Source organism: Lycorma delicatula, chromosome 13, assembly GCF_047948215.1.
Source record: "Lycorma delicatula isolate Av1 chromosome 13, ASM4794821v1, whole genome shotgun sequence".
Taxonomy (NCBI): domain Eukaryota; kingdom Metazoa; phylum Arthropoda; class Insecta; order Hemiptera; family Fulgoridae; genus Lycorma; species Lycorma delicatula.
In genome coordinates, this window is record NC_134467.1 from 178620 (window position 1) to 194487 (window position 15868).

At 34.5% G+C, this 15868-nt stretch overlaps 1 long non-coding RNA gene across 1 annotated transcript in view; it reads right to left on the bottom strand.

The window, feature by feature from the left end:
* Positions 1-15868, bottom strand: part of LOC142333790 (uncharacterized) — an 86545-nt gene that overhangs the window by 18790 nt on the left and 51887 nt on the right. The window contains exons 2-3 of the long non-coding RNA XR_012758696.1: positions 1980-2059; positions 1039-1489 (exon numbers count right to left, since the gene is read on the bottom strand). This is a non-coding gene — a long non-coding RNA (uncharacterized LOC142333790). The remainder of the gene's footprint in view (positions 1-1038; positions 1490-1979; positions 2060-15868) is intronic.

Consider the following 15868-nt stretch of genomic DNA (forward strand, 5'->3'; position numbering starts at 1 on the left):
AACCTTGTTTAAGAAAAGTAAATGTACGCACCAAATTCTTGCTTGCACTTCTCAGGTTTTTCTTACAGGATTTATGACTTTGACTTTTCAAATGGATTGCAACAGTACATTTTACTTGAAGCTATAGAAGTTGATGGTTCCATGCTGGTCACTGTATTCTGGTCCAAGACTATGATGAATTAGTCATAAAACTGCAAATATGTAGAGAAAAGCAAGCTTAGTAACAAAGAGCGACTGAAGTCTGAAAAAAATATTTTTTTGATTCACATTATAGATATGATCAATTCTCTTGGGAGTGCACCACCAAACCTTCTTTTCCAAGAGATGATCTAGACTGAATATTACTTTACTTATCTCAACAGGAAGAAACATATACATTCTTTTGTTGGCACTAGGAGTGCATGCTACTCTTCTGTCTATCAAGTGACCCAGTCTGAAAGAGTGGAAGGGTTTTCATTGACTGTATATCAATTAGCAACTGCCACTGAGGAGGAAAAATTGGAATATTCTGGTGTACCTAATTATTTTTTAACATGATCCCATTGCAACCCTATTATGAAATGTACATGTACATGAACAACACAATTGGAAGCAAAAAATATGGTACTTTTAAAGACGCCCCCAGCCGATCTGTAGATAGTCAGTTGTTGTTGTAGTTAGTTGTTAGATAGTGTCACTGAAAGGAGAAAATAAATAAATGGTACATATTTTTTTCTTTATAAATACATACATTGTACTGTAATATCACTAAAATAGTGGTACATTGACACTGTAATAGTAAAATAAAGTACAGTAATTTACTGTATAATTTACAAAGAACCTAATCTGTATTTCTGCAAATTTCTTAAATGTGAGTCAATTTTATCTAGCAATGATCTATAATATATATATATAGAGAGAGAGAGAGTTAAAATTTAGAAAAAAATAATTATATCACACTAAAAAGCAGATTTTAAATAATCAATAAATGACACAAAAAATTATTTTTTTTTAACAAAAAAAATAATATTTTAGTAGTCAAAATTTGGGTTTACTTACCCCCTTAAGACAAAATAATGGTGACGAAAATCCCACTTTTCGACTCAATTTTTTCTATTTACCCCAGATTCCTCGAAAATTATTAAAAATAAAGTTCTGGGACCTATTTTTTTGTTTAATTTTTCACGTCAGATTTCTTATAAAACTTCTATATTTTCCTTTTAACTGGGTTCCAAAAATTACATCCTGGCTTAATTTTACCATAGGTGCAAAAATCTGGGCGAAATCTTTTGCCAGTTAATGAAGCGTTTCCGAACCTATTATGAACTGAACTCCCTTCTTTATTTTCACCGGTTGATCATGTCCTGAAAGTTTATCACATTCTTCACAAATCACTCTGTGGAAAAAGCCAACAATGATACTCATTCATAATATGCCAAACTACCCGACCTCACATATAATATCTACGTTTAGAAATACGATACACAGATTGTTCAAAAAGCAGTGTCACCTGTAAACCATACAAAAGAATTCAGCATTATAAAATACTTAATACACACTGACATCTCTTACAAAAAATAAATAAAAACAAAAGTAAGCAAAACAAAAAAATATGTCAAATTAACAAACATAAACAATTCTCAGTTAACATTTGCCAGAAATCTAATAGAAACAAACCAGAAGCTCACCAAATGTGGATTTGTCATTTAAAATTTTAGTTTTAAATAATTATAATAATTAGAAAAAATATGGTAACATCACATGACCACTACGGTACAATAAGATCAAATAACTGTTTATTGAATTTATTTATTAATTGTATTTTTAAAAGAATACTTATAATAGAAATGAGAAATAGCATGAGCTTCATTTTTAATGAAACTATTAAGAACCGACTGACATTGTGACAAATTTATATTTTTGTCAAACAGGTTACTATTAACATTAATTTTAATATTTATAATTATAATGAATATTAATAAATGCAGAAATTAACTTACACTTAAATTGTAAACAATCCAATGAATCGTTATCGGGTAATGTGATTTTGTTGTTAAAGAATCTCTGTGTATTGTTCTGTCTGTAATACAATAATTAATTATTTTCATAAAATATAAATACAAAAATTTATTTAAAAAAAAATCCATTTAAGATAAAATAAATTCATCATAGCTTCCAAATCTATGGTTCTAAAGAAAAAATTTCCCCAAAGGATTTTGAATAGACTGAGGATGCTATGATAATCCACTAATCTTTTAAATAGCAAGAAAACAGAAATTGTAGAACCGATTAGATCGCAAGTTGAACAAATCCAACCGTCTATGTTTCACTGACGCAATCCAAAGCAAATCAAATTGCGGAGCGTGAGCATGATTAATTCTTCATACCCAAGTAGATACTTTCTAAAAAGAGCCTCTATAAAAAAAAGGCCTTGATAACTATAGTTGATCTGCCCTTCTTAAAACTGTGATAGGGATTTAAAAATAAACCGTTCTCCTCAAATAATTAAGCCGGAAATTCATGACATATCCAAGTTTATTTATTATTAGTGTTGTTTTAAGTACTATCATGTCATGATATAAATATCAGGACTGTTCAAGTCCTTAAAATGAAAATCCTTAAAAAATATCTAGGAAGAACCCTCTGATCAGTTTAAAAACTGGATATCTACAATAGCCTCGACACTGTTAGCAGTTATTTTGTCTTTATTACACATCCGATTTACAATTTCATTATTGGTATAGCATTGGTAAAATTTTTTAAATGTATTATTGGGAATATTATTTAAATTTCATAAGACTTGCAAGAATTATATGATCCTCAATAAATTTGGCGCTAGTAGTTTTCTTGGCTAATCGCTCAACCGATAGAGTGAATAAGAGTAAACCGGTTCGATATAAACTAAAAGAGTAAAAAATGAATTTCTACTTTCATTAATTTCACTCCTATTTAATCACTCCTCCAGGTTTATAAACTATGAAATTTATAAATTTATTTGGTAAAACTGTTTACTGTAAATGATTTCAAATGATTTAATAATGTTATAGGGATAAAGGAAGATTTTTTCAAACACACCACTGCCACCAAAATAACAAACAGATAAAAATTTTAGGAGGCTAAAGATAAAAATCGATATTTTAGCGTAAATGATGACCACATTTTTACAAAATTTTATCAGAGTTATAGAGCTTGAAAAATATGTTAGCAAAAAAAATAAAAATAAAAATAACGGAATTCAGTTTTCCTGTGTTTTCTGCATAATGTTGGGTTTCTTACAGTATAAATAATTATTTTTAAAATAATGTAAAATAGAAGTAGCTTTCATTTGGTATAAACTGTTCTAAACTTATAAGGTTGTAAATTTATAATCGCAGAAAGTCAGATGATGCCTTCTTTTGTCGACTAAACAAGTCAAATGAAAGTTAAAACAGTGCAACAGTGTAGGCGACTTAAAAATTCCGTGATAGGAAATCTGATACGAACATTAAAATCATATCCCAAATATAAGACTGATGTTTAAGAGTGATCAGAAAAACGAGTTAAAAAAACCATTAATAAAACAGAACAAGTTGATCAAAACAGTACGTTGACAATATAGCCAAGGAGGAGCATGCTAGAAACTGGATCTCTAAGTATGGCACATTGCACGTGCAGTATGACATGATTAGTTGGAGCGCCTTAAATATTTTCTTGGTAAAAATTTCTCTTCCGCCAAAATTAAATCAAGTTTTTAATTTTACCTATTACTTTTTTTTTGGAAACCACATTCTGAATCGATAAAGCCCTAAATCTGTTTTTCTTAGAGGGCACATCGGTAATTTTAACCCGTAAGTGTCAGACCCCACATCTCAGGAATATAGTAACGGTGCCAATTCCCTTTGGTCTAGGCCACTACCTCCTCCTAACCTTTTACTCCCAGTACCGACTTTAATATCGTGCAAGGTCATTTCTGTTGTGCGTTCTGGTGAGTGAACATCTTTATTTGAGTTTGTCTAGCGATCCCGTAGATGAACGATAGTGATTATGTAACTTTTTTTATGTATTGTGACAGAATTAATCATTTTGATTCGTCTAACTAATTCCTTTTAACTTTTGAAGACGTTCTTTCGATTATTATTTTCATAGAATTACTATAATTATTATTTTCTTTTACGTCATGGACGAAGCGACAGCAGGTACCTTATTGATTTCTTTTATCTTTATCTTGTATTTCTTGTTACATTAGACATCAAATGAGTGTTTGTTATTTTAGATGATATCAAATCGAAAAGAAGAATCACTGGAAGGTCCATCTACACAGACTCCTTCCATGCGGTCTGCTGATGGCCCCAAATGTGATATGTTGAACAGATATCGGGTGAAAATAATGAAACGCTACATCCCCTACAGACAGCAACAATGACCCCGACTTTGAAATCCGAAGTGAACACGAATCTGATGATTTAGTTGACAATGAAGGGGAAATCATCGATGACCTAGAAGTTGAACAAGACTTTGGAGAAAAAGGAGGCGAGCCTTAAAATTTATTTTATTTTGGAAAAAAACGTTGCTTCAAATGGAGGAAAGGACAGCCAGGCAGCACAATATAATAACACAATTACCAGGGCCATGGCCTCCAGTAAAAATATTTGGAGAGTCTCCCCGTATGAAAAAATACGGTCACTTTATTTTACCGAGAACATTTTGGAAGAGATTTTGAAATGGACCGACGTGAAAATTGAAAAAGCTCGATACTCGAGGAAAACATTGAACCGGTTTCAAGACCTGAATATCATTGAAGTAAAGGCATTCCTTGGTTTCCTTATTTTCACATCTGCGTTCAAATCAGAAGACGAGTCGGTTCACAGTTTATATGGATGGTACTGTACAGAACATTTTCAGATATACCATGTCAAAACAAAGATTATTGTTTATTTTGACATGTTTACGGTTTGATAACCCCCGTGATTGTGAAGAAAACCCACCGGGTTGGTCTAGTGGTAAAGGCGTCTACCCAAATCATTTGATTTGGAAGTCGAGAGTTCCAGCGTTCAAGTCCTAATAAAACCAGTTATTTTTACACGGATCGTGGATACCAGTGTTCTTTGGTGGTCGGGTTTCAATTAACCACACACATCTCAGGAACGATCGAACTGAGAATGTATAAGACTACACTTCATTTATACTCATACATATCATCTTCATTCATCCTCTGAAGTATTATCTAAACGGTAGTTACCGGAGGCTAAACAGGAAAAAGAAAGAAAGAAAGTGATTGTGAAGAAAGGAAAATACAAGACCCAACCGCACCGATTTCCAATATTTTTTCTACGTTCATAGAAAATAGCAAACGTTTATATTTCACGGCTGCCTATGTCTTCATAGACGAAAAGTTGGTTTCATTCGGGCGGTGCCGATTTCGGATGTACATGCCGAGCATGCCGGCCATAATCGGCATAAAAGTGCAACGCCTCACAGGTGCAAGGACGAATTATCTATATAATGTTTACATATACGCCTGAAATGATAGTGACGGGATTACCTTGAAAGAGAGAAATGGAAAAAAAATTTCAATACCTACTCAGTCCGTTTTACAATCTATCCCGCCTATTGAGAATACCCGACGAAATCTAACTTCCGTAGATTTAATCGCAGAATTGTTAAAAAGAGGTATTACGTAAGCCGGGTCTACGAAGAAAAATAAAAGGAAGATTCCCCTTCGGTTTTTATCAAACAAAGTCTGTACGGGTTCACAGAAGACAGGACGCTGTTATTTGTTTCGGATAGGAATAAAGCGGTCGTCCTGATATCTTCAATGCACCACAAGACTTCTACACACCCGTCGACCGGAAAATAAGAGTTAGTGGAATTATAATGTCACGAAAGGGGGAGTTGACAGTCGACAAAAAATTCGCCGACTACTCATCAAGCCGGAAAACACGAAGGTGGCCGATGGCTACTTTTTTCACGTTGCTTGACGCAATGACTGGGGTCAACTCTTATATATTGTACAGCCGGTACAAATTCACTCCTGAAAATCATACTACTTTCTACAGAAAGCGATTTAATTAAAGATTCAAAATATTGCTACAAGATAAATGACATTGTAAAAGAAGACGTGAACCGTAACTTATTTTACAAACCTAAAAAAAGGTAACTCTTAAGCTTTACTACCGATCCTAGTAATGTAATTTGTGAAAACAGTGAAAGAAAAAATTTTAATCGGTCAAGCGGTTTTTTTAATTTTTAATAATATCAATTCAAACAAACAAATATTTTGACATTATCAAAATGACTTTAATATTAAGTGTTATTACCTCATTAGCATTTAATATGTTTATTTTCGGTGGATATTTAAAGTGCGCTTTATTCACTATTTTATTACACTTTGAACTATTGAAATTAATATTATCAAACGTTAGTAAAACTATATTTTGAAAAGGGCATGCTGATTTGAAAGTAGTGTTTTTCAAACATTCTCCTTCAATCGCGGTTAAGATGATTAAAGTCATACTCAAAGTACGTAAAATATTTTTTAACATTTTCTAATCGATCAAATAACATAACATATTTAACACGTGTAGGTTTAGTTCCGATCGGAATAATTTGTGGAAAAACTGTATATACTCAGTACGTGTGTGCAGTAAGCAAATGATTACTTTTCAGAATATATTTATGTGCTTTCAGTATTTTATTTACTTGTTTGAAAGGTAATCATTTACATAATTATGTTACGTTTATTAGTTAAATTGAAATCTGTCTTAAGAAGATTTATCGGTAAATTTACAATACAACCGGTACCAGTATTTGTTTACTTTCTGTCAAACTTTTCAACACAGTGTTTATGTTATTCTTAATCAATACATTGTTGAACTATTGCGTTGTCTAACTGCCATTATTTTTAAAGTGATAATAATATTAACTGAAGTTTTATTTATACAAATCTAGTAACAACTGTTGTTCGAATTTTATAATTAATGAAGATAATTTTGTTTGATATAAAATAACAAAATATATATATATATATATATTTTACTGATAAATAAAATTCTGCAAAACTTTATTAATAACGAAATAAATTGAGATCTGGGTGAAAACCAAATTTTATTTAAAATTATCAGTTTTGTGTTAATCCTAACATACTGAGGTAATTATTTATCATATATCGTTACAATTCTCACTATATCTGATATTTCCCAATCTGCCACCCGGGTAGTTATCCAAAGGGAAAAGTGTAACACTTTTACAAAACATGAGATTACAAAACACGATTAAAATTTACTAATACACATTCGTAAAAGGAATAAATTACTTTAAAATTTAAAGAATATTTTATCTGTAATTTAAAATTAAAAAAAATTTAAATCGTTTTCTTTCTTTCTTGAAGTTTATATCTCTATTAAATATAGTATTGTATTAGAAAAAATCTGTTAGCTAGAAATGCAAGAAAAGACATTTATAATGATGAAAAAAAAATCTCAACAAAATGTCGAGAGCTCATCACTGACAGTAAATTAAAGTCTTGAGTACGTCTGGAATATGGGATTGTGTTTTATTTAGCCTAAATTTTATAACTATTTTCTTCAAGTTTCATGCGACTATACTTAGAATATCAAATGACATTATCCTTTTGCTGTATATATATTTATAAAATTTGTCGGCTGTCTGTTAAAAACCGCTCCGTGGTTTTAAATTAAATTTTTCTTTATCACATTTAATTACAAATGTACCTATTTTATTACATGAAAGTACAAAGTAAAGATTTTTTTTAACCTCTAAATGTAACTCAACATGAGCACCATTTACAGCCCTGCAGACGTCGGGATAATCCAGGTGGATTATCCCGATAATCCACTCTGGCAAGCAAGTACGCAGGAAACGGTTCCACGGCTGCTGTCATTCTTCGGCTCAGATAATCGAGCGACTGAGTTTTTTTGGTGTACAATGTATTTTACGTATATCAAAAAAAAGAAAAAAGAAAGACCTTGCCGTCAAAACGGAACTTCGTGGTTGCAACCGATGACAACATCTCTTCAGATCCGATCTTCTGGGATCGGATTTTTGTCGATTCATTTTGTCGTTGAGCGCACGCAGTCTGCAAACTTTTTGCTTAATATGGAGAGGTTCTATGTTATTGGAAAATTAGGCCTTCCAAATTATCAGTTTGTCGAAACAAAAAGTTCTCTTAATATGCTCGTAATAGTCTGATCGTGGAAAAATGACCCAAAAATTCGATTATGCATGATACCGTACCAGACATTCACTTTCGGACAGTTGCGGGCGAATTTCACAGATTTGTATGTATATTCTGAGCGCATGCTCACACAGATTCACACGACTCGATGAATATGAAATGATCCTTCATCAAAAAATAAAATGCGCAACAGAAATAAACTAAAACAAGGTCGTTACAAATTGAACTGTTCGTGGCTTATCGTTAGGTTTAACTTCACGAAGTAGCTGCGGTTTATAAGCTCGAAGTTTCAATTCCTTGCAAATACCGTACGCAGCGCTTACGGATGTTTAGTTGACGGACTGACACTACGAACTGAAAGTTTTGGACTTGGCCTCTCTGTCTTTGGCACTTTTTTTACAAAACGCTTTTCCTTTACAAATGACTGTCCTTTCAAAAGGCTTCCTACTTCCGAAAACTGTTCTCGCCACTTACGGTGGCGAGAACAGCTGGTTACGGTGGCGCCACTTACTAGGCTCATAACAGCTTGGTCCGTGCAACAGTCTAATTCAGCAGCTACATGACAGACGATGCGTAAATTAAATTAAAACCTAACTGTTGTCCACGTAAAACTATATTCGTTCTTGAAACCCCGGATTTCTTTTTCGTACACTCATTGTACGAGTATAAAAATAAGATATACGTATGATTAAAAAAAAAGTTGTGTACACACACACACACACACACACAAGTATATACACATAATACACTCACCTAAGTTATCTGGGAAATTTCCTCTACAATATAAAAGAAAAATCAATAAAATCAGGCCAGCATGTGAATCGAATCGAGAAAACCTTTTTGTTAGTCATGTAAAAGCATCGGTATTTTAAATAAGTTTTCTTCTTATTTTGTCTGTGTATTTAGAATAGGTTAAAAATTCTGGATTTGTAATTTGTTATACCTGTTTGTGTTGATTTAAAGCGAGAATCAAAGAGCAAGGAGGACAGTTTTAGTTGCGCGCATGGCCGTAAATTGATTACCTACTGATTTGAGTGTTATTTTCTGCCTTTTCCAGTTTTGTCACTACTTTTAGTACTACTTTGGATTACTACTTTTAGCACTACAGAGTGCTAAAAGTACGTAGTTTTGAGAATTGAGGTACTCCGAAACGCGTGAACTACGAATGTTGGAGTAACAATACTAGGAAAGGGGGAAAATAATTTACAAATAAATTTTAATAATCTTAACTGAAATATAACATATTTTGAAAAAAGTTTGATTCTCTCTCTATCTTTTCACTCGATAGCTCCTGAACAGAAAGCCTTCTGTCCTTTGCAGTCGGCTAAATGTAAATCTGTAGTTACCGTTCAGCATGCGTTACGTAGAAAGTTTAATTGTGATCCTTCGAATGATAATAACACTCGCCGATGGCAAAATCGGTTTGAAATGACCTGATGTTTCTTAAAGGGACGATCGACGGTGTCTGAATAAAATATTGAACTTATAAGGGAGTTATTCCTACGTAGTCCTAAAAAACGTCTGTTTGGAAGGCCGGCCGTGAACCAGCAATGCCGGTGATAATATTGTATAATGTTTCACGCCGTTTGCAGCTGTTACAGGCTCTGAGGCCTATCTATTACGCGTGTCGACTTTGCGTTCGAAATGTTGTAGCATAAAACGATGACTTTCTTGATCGTTACGTGTTTAATAATGCGTCATTTCATCTTAGTGGAAACGTTAACGCTCATAATGTACGTAGGTGTAGGTCAGAAATTCCCCGTGAAGTGTTACAATGCCAAAGGGATTCTCCAAATTAAATGTTTTCCGTGGCATATCCCGATGGCAAGTTCGCCCGGACCGTTCTTTTTCGCTGAGAGTACAGGAGTTGTGTATCTAGATATGCTCCGTACATACCTTTTTCCTCGACCGCAATATGGACCGAAGAATTTAATTTGGCAACAAGATAGTCGTGATCGGTCGAATGATATTTTCTCCGACCGCTGCATCGGTATACATAGACCCGATGACAAAGACCTCTAAGTTACCCGATCTGACCCCGTGAAATCTTTTTCTTTAAGATTTTATAAAAGCTATCTCGTATTTGGCTTCGCTACCTGCTAATCTACTCCGTTTGAGGTAAGGATAGAAGCCGCTGTCGCTTTTGTTACTCCAGATATGCCAGTTAAAGCACGTGACGAACTCTCGTATCGGTTTGATGTTAGCCGCGGGAAAAAGGTGCTCAGATTGAACATATTTGTGATTCGTTACTGCGATAATTTTATCAAACGATTATACAATAATAATAATTTATAAAAACCACTTACCGACAAACTTTTTTTATATATGTTCAAGTACTTTCGGATACCAAATCCATCTTCAGAAACTCAAAATACTTTTATATTATTCTTAAAATGAAAAAACTAAAACTCATTCGTCGTATGTAAGTCGTTATTAAGTAGTATTAAGTCGTTACTAAGGAAAAAACTTGCGAAATGTTTTGTGTGGAGTGTAGCCCTTTACGGGGCAGAGACATGGACTATTAGGAAGGGAGAGGACAGAAGACTGGAGGCCTTTGGAATGTGGATTTGGAGGAGGATGGAAAAGATCGGCTGGTCGGAGAAAGTTCGGAATGAGGAGGTGCTTCGTAGAATGGTAGAAGAGATGGCGATTATTGAAATAATAAAAAGAAGAAAATTCAGTCGGTTGGGACTTTGGCTGAGACGTGACTGTCTGTTGGTGACGGCATTGGAAGGATTTGTACCGGAGAGGAAAGCAAGAGGTCGGAGAAGAATGAAAACGGTAGACGATATAAAAAGGGAAGAAGTTACTATAAAATGAAACGGATGGCACAGAATCGAGCAGAATGGAGGGCGGCCATGTGAAAACCTGCCTTTCGGCAGAACACTTATTATTATTATTACTTCAAAATAAAAAAATTTTCCAATTTTCTTTTCTCTTCTGATTGTGTGTAGGATTGCATCGCCTCAACAATCTTTCTAAGCACCTCCTCATTTTTCACTTGATCCAGCAGTTTTATATTTCCATTCTTTTCCAAGATAGAAATTAATTAAAAATGTCTATCTTAACCTCTCTCTCTCTCTCTCTCTCTCTCACACACACACAAAATATGTAATTTATATAAAATACCACTTTTATATTCTATTTTATTCCATGTATTTCCTAATGGAATTAATGTTTAAAAAAAGTTTTATGGTTAAGATTTAACTCCTTAACATTTAGTGTTAGAATTTGTTTAACCATTACACCAATACAGTAACGCATAGTAGAATGAGGTACATTATATAGTACTCAATGTTGTATTTAATCAGTATGTACTGTACAATGTCCTAGGTACACATGAATATACCAAAATTATACATCTAATTTGAACACTCTATAAATTTTCTAACCTACCAACTTTTTTAGACTCAACATTCCACGCTCCTACTCGTAGAATGTTATTTTTTAATTTTCTGGTGACCTCTTCCTTAGTAGTTTCCACCCGGAGATCCGAACCGGGGACTTGTTTACCTCGGGAATATTTTACCAAGGAAGGCGCCTCCATTTTTGTTACGTGAAAATGCAGAGCTACATTTTTTTTGGAAAAAAGACAACAGCAGTTATCCATTGCTTTCAGCTGCGCAGTACTCAGGAGATTGAGTGATGTTTATACGGCCTTTAAGTTATGACCTACGCCCTTAACAACTACTGAAAGAGGTACTCGATCGTGGTAGGACCCCAAGCGGGTAGGGTTCCGGCTTAGGTATTGGATCGGTTGGAGGTAGACGCATTGGCATCGTGCCACGGTTATATTGGTGTTGTTTATGATTCGATTTGGGGCTCTCGCTGGTGGGGGTGGCCGCGCCGCCGGGGTATGGTAGCCCGTGCTACCGGGGGCGTGGCTTCGTTCCGCCGGTGGCGGTGCTGATGGTGACTTGTCCCACACGAGACTCCATGATGGGACCGGGTGGACGTACGGGGTTTGTCCCCGGCTCCTGCGCGGACCGTAATGAGGTTACGTATCCCTTGTTAGGTGACCTTAAACCGGTTGACTTATTAGGGTGTATGTCTGAATTTCTATGTTGCGCGAGACATAATTTTGCGAGTGTAGCACTGATTTACCTTTCAACTCGTTTGTTTTTTCAGGCATTCACAGTCACGAAAGGTGCTGTCAAATCTGGACTAGGCGCGGGGTTCGCGCTTCCGAGGTTTCGGTCGGTTAGTTTGAGGGAATCATGTCAAGTTGGATGTGAAGATGTCCGTTTGAGGCCTATGCGAAGGCAAAATTTGATTTGTATTTTACCGATGCAAATGTCTGCCGAGATATTTACATCGGTGGGATCCCGATCGAGGCCTGGCTGACGGCTGTGAGCTGCAATCAGTTAGAGGGTCTAAAGACGACCTCCGGTAAAGCCCCTCAGGGCTCGCAACAGAAGGGGCGGTGTGGCGACCGGTAACTTTACAAAGTGAATGTCTTCCCCCTACGGGGTTGGGATGCCTTCTTTCAGCAATCATTCCTTAATCTGGCTCTCAACAGATACCTCTCCGATACGGTTGCACCTTCGGTCCAGCTACTCTGTATCACCGAGTGCTCAAGCCCTCTCGCCATCGGCAAAGTTTCGTGATTCATAGAGTAAGATTACACACTTGTAGACAATTGTATTGCGATACTATCGTTCATAATCGATTTCTTTCGACCTATTGATTATATACCTCGATGTCAAACTATAATGTTGTTTTCGTGTTTTTAATGAGCGACGTAGGTTAATAGTTTTACATTTATGTTCGGTTTTTTTGTCTACTACTTAAGTATTGTGTCTGTTAGTCTATAACTAAGAAACACACTAGTTAATTTTTCAATATTTATAAAATCTTTGTAATTTTTTTAGCGTTAGCAATACCGGTATTTTTATTTTTCGTTTTATAGGAACGTTCTGTGTAAAATGCAGTTTGTGCTTATTTTTTATAGGTTAGTGTCGGAATAAAACTAATTTATAAGTTTGTTATTTACTTTGTGATTTGTTTGAAGTAGCGATTTGTATTTTTTTTGTACTCTTTTTTTATTTTATAATATGGCAAGTACATGCAAAAAACTTACTGAAGCAGAAATTTCTGCATTTTTTGGTACTAGTATGTCTGGTTATAGTAGCTGTAGTTCTTCAGACAGTGATTTTGTATTACCTGCTCTTGAGAATATTTCTGATTTAGAAAACGAATCTGATGATTCTAATGCTGTTTCAATTGTTGTTCCTGCAGCAGGCGGTAATCATGCCCCTGTTTTTATGTGGAACATATATAAACGTAACGGTTCTAATTTTGATATTCTTCTTTACTCATGCGGCAGGGCTATAAAGACCGCAACATTATGAGCCACAATCTTCTCTTGAGTTTATTTAGTAATTTTTCACAGATTAACTTCTGACAGGACCAGTAAATGAAACTAACCGTTACGCTCAAGAAAAATTAGTTAGAGGCCTGGGAAAGAACCTTCAAGTAATCGATCTGTATGGTATTCTTGGAGTAACGTTACATTCCCTGAAATAAAAGCTTTTCTTGATATTATTTTGAATACGGCATTGAATAATAAACTACATATTGAAGAGTATTTTTCTATAAAATGACTTTATAAACAGAATCGTTTTACTGATGTTTTTTCAAGCGAACGGTTCCAGCAGATATTCTGGGCTTTCCATATCTGTCCTGCAAACCCCATAAATCAAGGGCGTACCAGAAGCGGCAAGATAAAAAATTTAGTCGCTCTCCTTCAGAATAAATTACAACAGTATTTTATGCTTCATATCGTATTTCAATCGATGAAAGTACAGCGGGTTTCAAAGGGCAAATTTATTTAAAATCTTATAATAAAAATAAACCGACTAAGCGGGGGGTCTTATCAGATGCAAGTTCTGGTTATATATTTGCGTTTCTACCACAACTTTGTAGACCAGATCCGGATGTAACAGCTCGTGTTGTGTTACAAAACTTAAAGTTTATCTCAAAGTTTTCCTGGATGTGGTTTTCACATGTACACGGACCGGTATTACACAAGTTTACCGCTGGCTATGGCTCTGAAAGGAATGAAAATTCATTTCACTGGCGTAGTAACGAGTAATCGTATTGCCTTATCGGAAGAAGTAAAAGGTAAAAATTTGAAAGCGCTCCAAAAACTAAAAAAAAAAAAAACATTTCAAAGTCCAGAGGATGACGTTCTTGTTTTTGCATGGCGGGATAAAAGAAACATCATTATTTTGTCTTCTTTTCATAATAATAAATCAAAAATAATTAAAAGAAAGGTAAAAGATAAAGGAGAAGATAAAATATTGAAACCTTACGTAATTTGTGACTATAACATGTACACGGGTGTTGTAGACAAACTTGATCGTTACGTTTCATCGTACAATCTTTCTCGAAAATCACTCGAGTGGTGGAGGTAGTTATGTTTTTGGTTCTTGGATGTGTCCATTGTAAATAGCTAACTGCTGCTTAACATGAATTTACAGAAGCAAGCAAAATCAATGACGGTTCATAAAGAATATGGAAAAATAGCGATAGAGGAACTCATTGACCAACACCGATGTAGAATTAAACAACCTGGTTGTCCATCAAGCCTCGACCGAGAAGAAAGATTGAATCGGCAACCTCCCTTATAAATTTATAAAACACCAGCAAGGACTACAGTCCTTGCAGCAACAAAGCTGTTGCTTATGGGTTATACGGGATCCCTCGTCTGATTAAACGGATTTCAACGCATTATCGCGGGTTTATAGAGGGAGATATTAGCTATCGTGTGCTGCCACGCCTAACTCGAAAGTACCTTTTGTCTTCGTGTAGCACCCTAGTGTGCAAAATTTAACAGCCGAGCTCCTATTTAGTATCTTCGTGTCTATACGTTTCTATTTCAAATAGTTATTTTGAACTTAAACCGTATATATATTTTACCATCCTCATCCGTCACGGATCAGGCTCATCGCTTTCCTGGGCATCCAATATCTCTTATTCTCCTCGGTTTGTACCTCCATACTTGAGAAGGAAGTCTACAAAGCGATATACGCATCAAATGGTCGCTCCATTTTTTACGACGGATAAATATATACTTTATTATTAATTGTACATTTTGTGATGCAGCTTTGATTAAGGTTTATCGTTATCTATTTATGACAAAATCTTGCCTTACTTTATTTTTACAAAGGTAATATGTCTAAAGTAATTTTTTATAATAATCTTTGACATCAAAGAAAGAATCAGGAGAGGTATTGGTGATTCCGGTGTTGAAAAATTCTGCTGCTAGCAATCAGCGGTGAGAATTTGGTGGATGTCAATATTAATCTGGATGTTCTTTCCACTCAAAAATTCCTTTTTAATCTCGGGAAAAAATTTTAATTTAAATGAAAGATATAAATTGCTGTCAGATCATCTTTATATATTTTAATGTTTATAAAACACTACATTTAAAAAGTCAAATTTATAGTAAGCGAAGAAAATTATTATTGTTTCTATTTAATTATTTAAGTTATATTTTCCTTCTCCCAATAATTTCAGAATGAAATTATTAAGAAAAAAAGCGGGTTTAAATATATGAGTATGTACTGATTTTTTGCTTGTATGTACTAACAAAATTGCTTAATGTATTCCCTTAACAAATCAATATTTTGTTTAAGTTTAAATAAATAATGGAATTAGCACCATATAATATATTTTTGTTTTTTAATTAGCAAAGCGATGAAGTAAATTGTT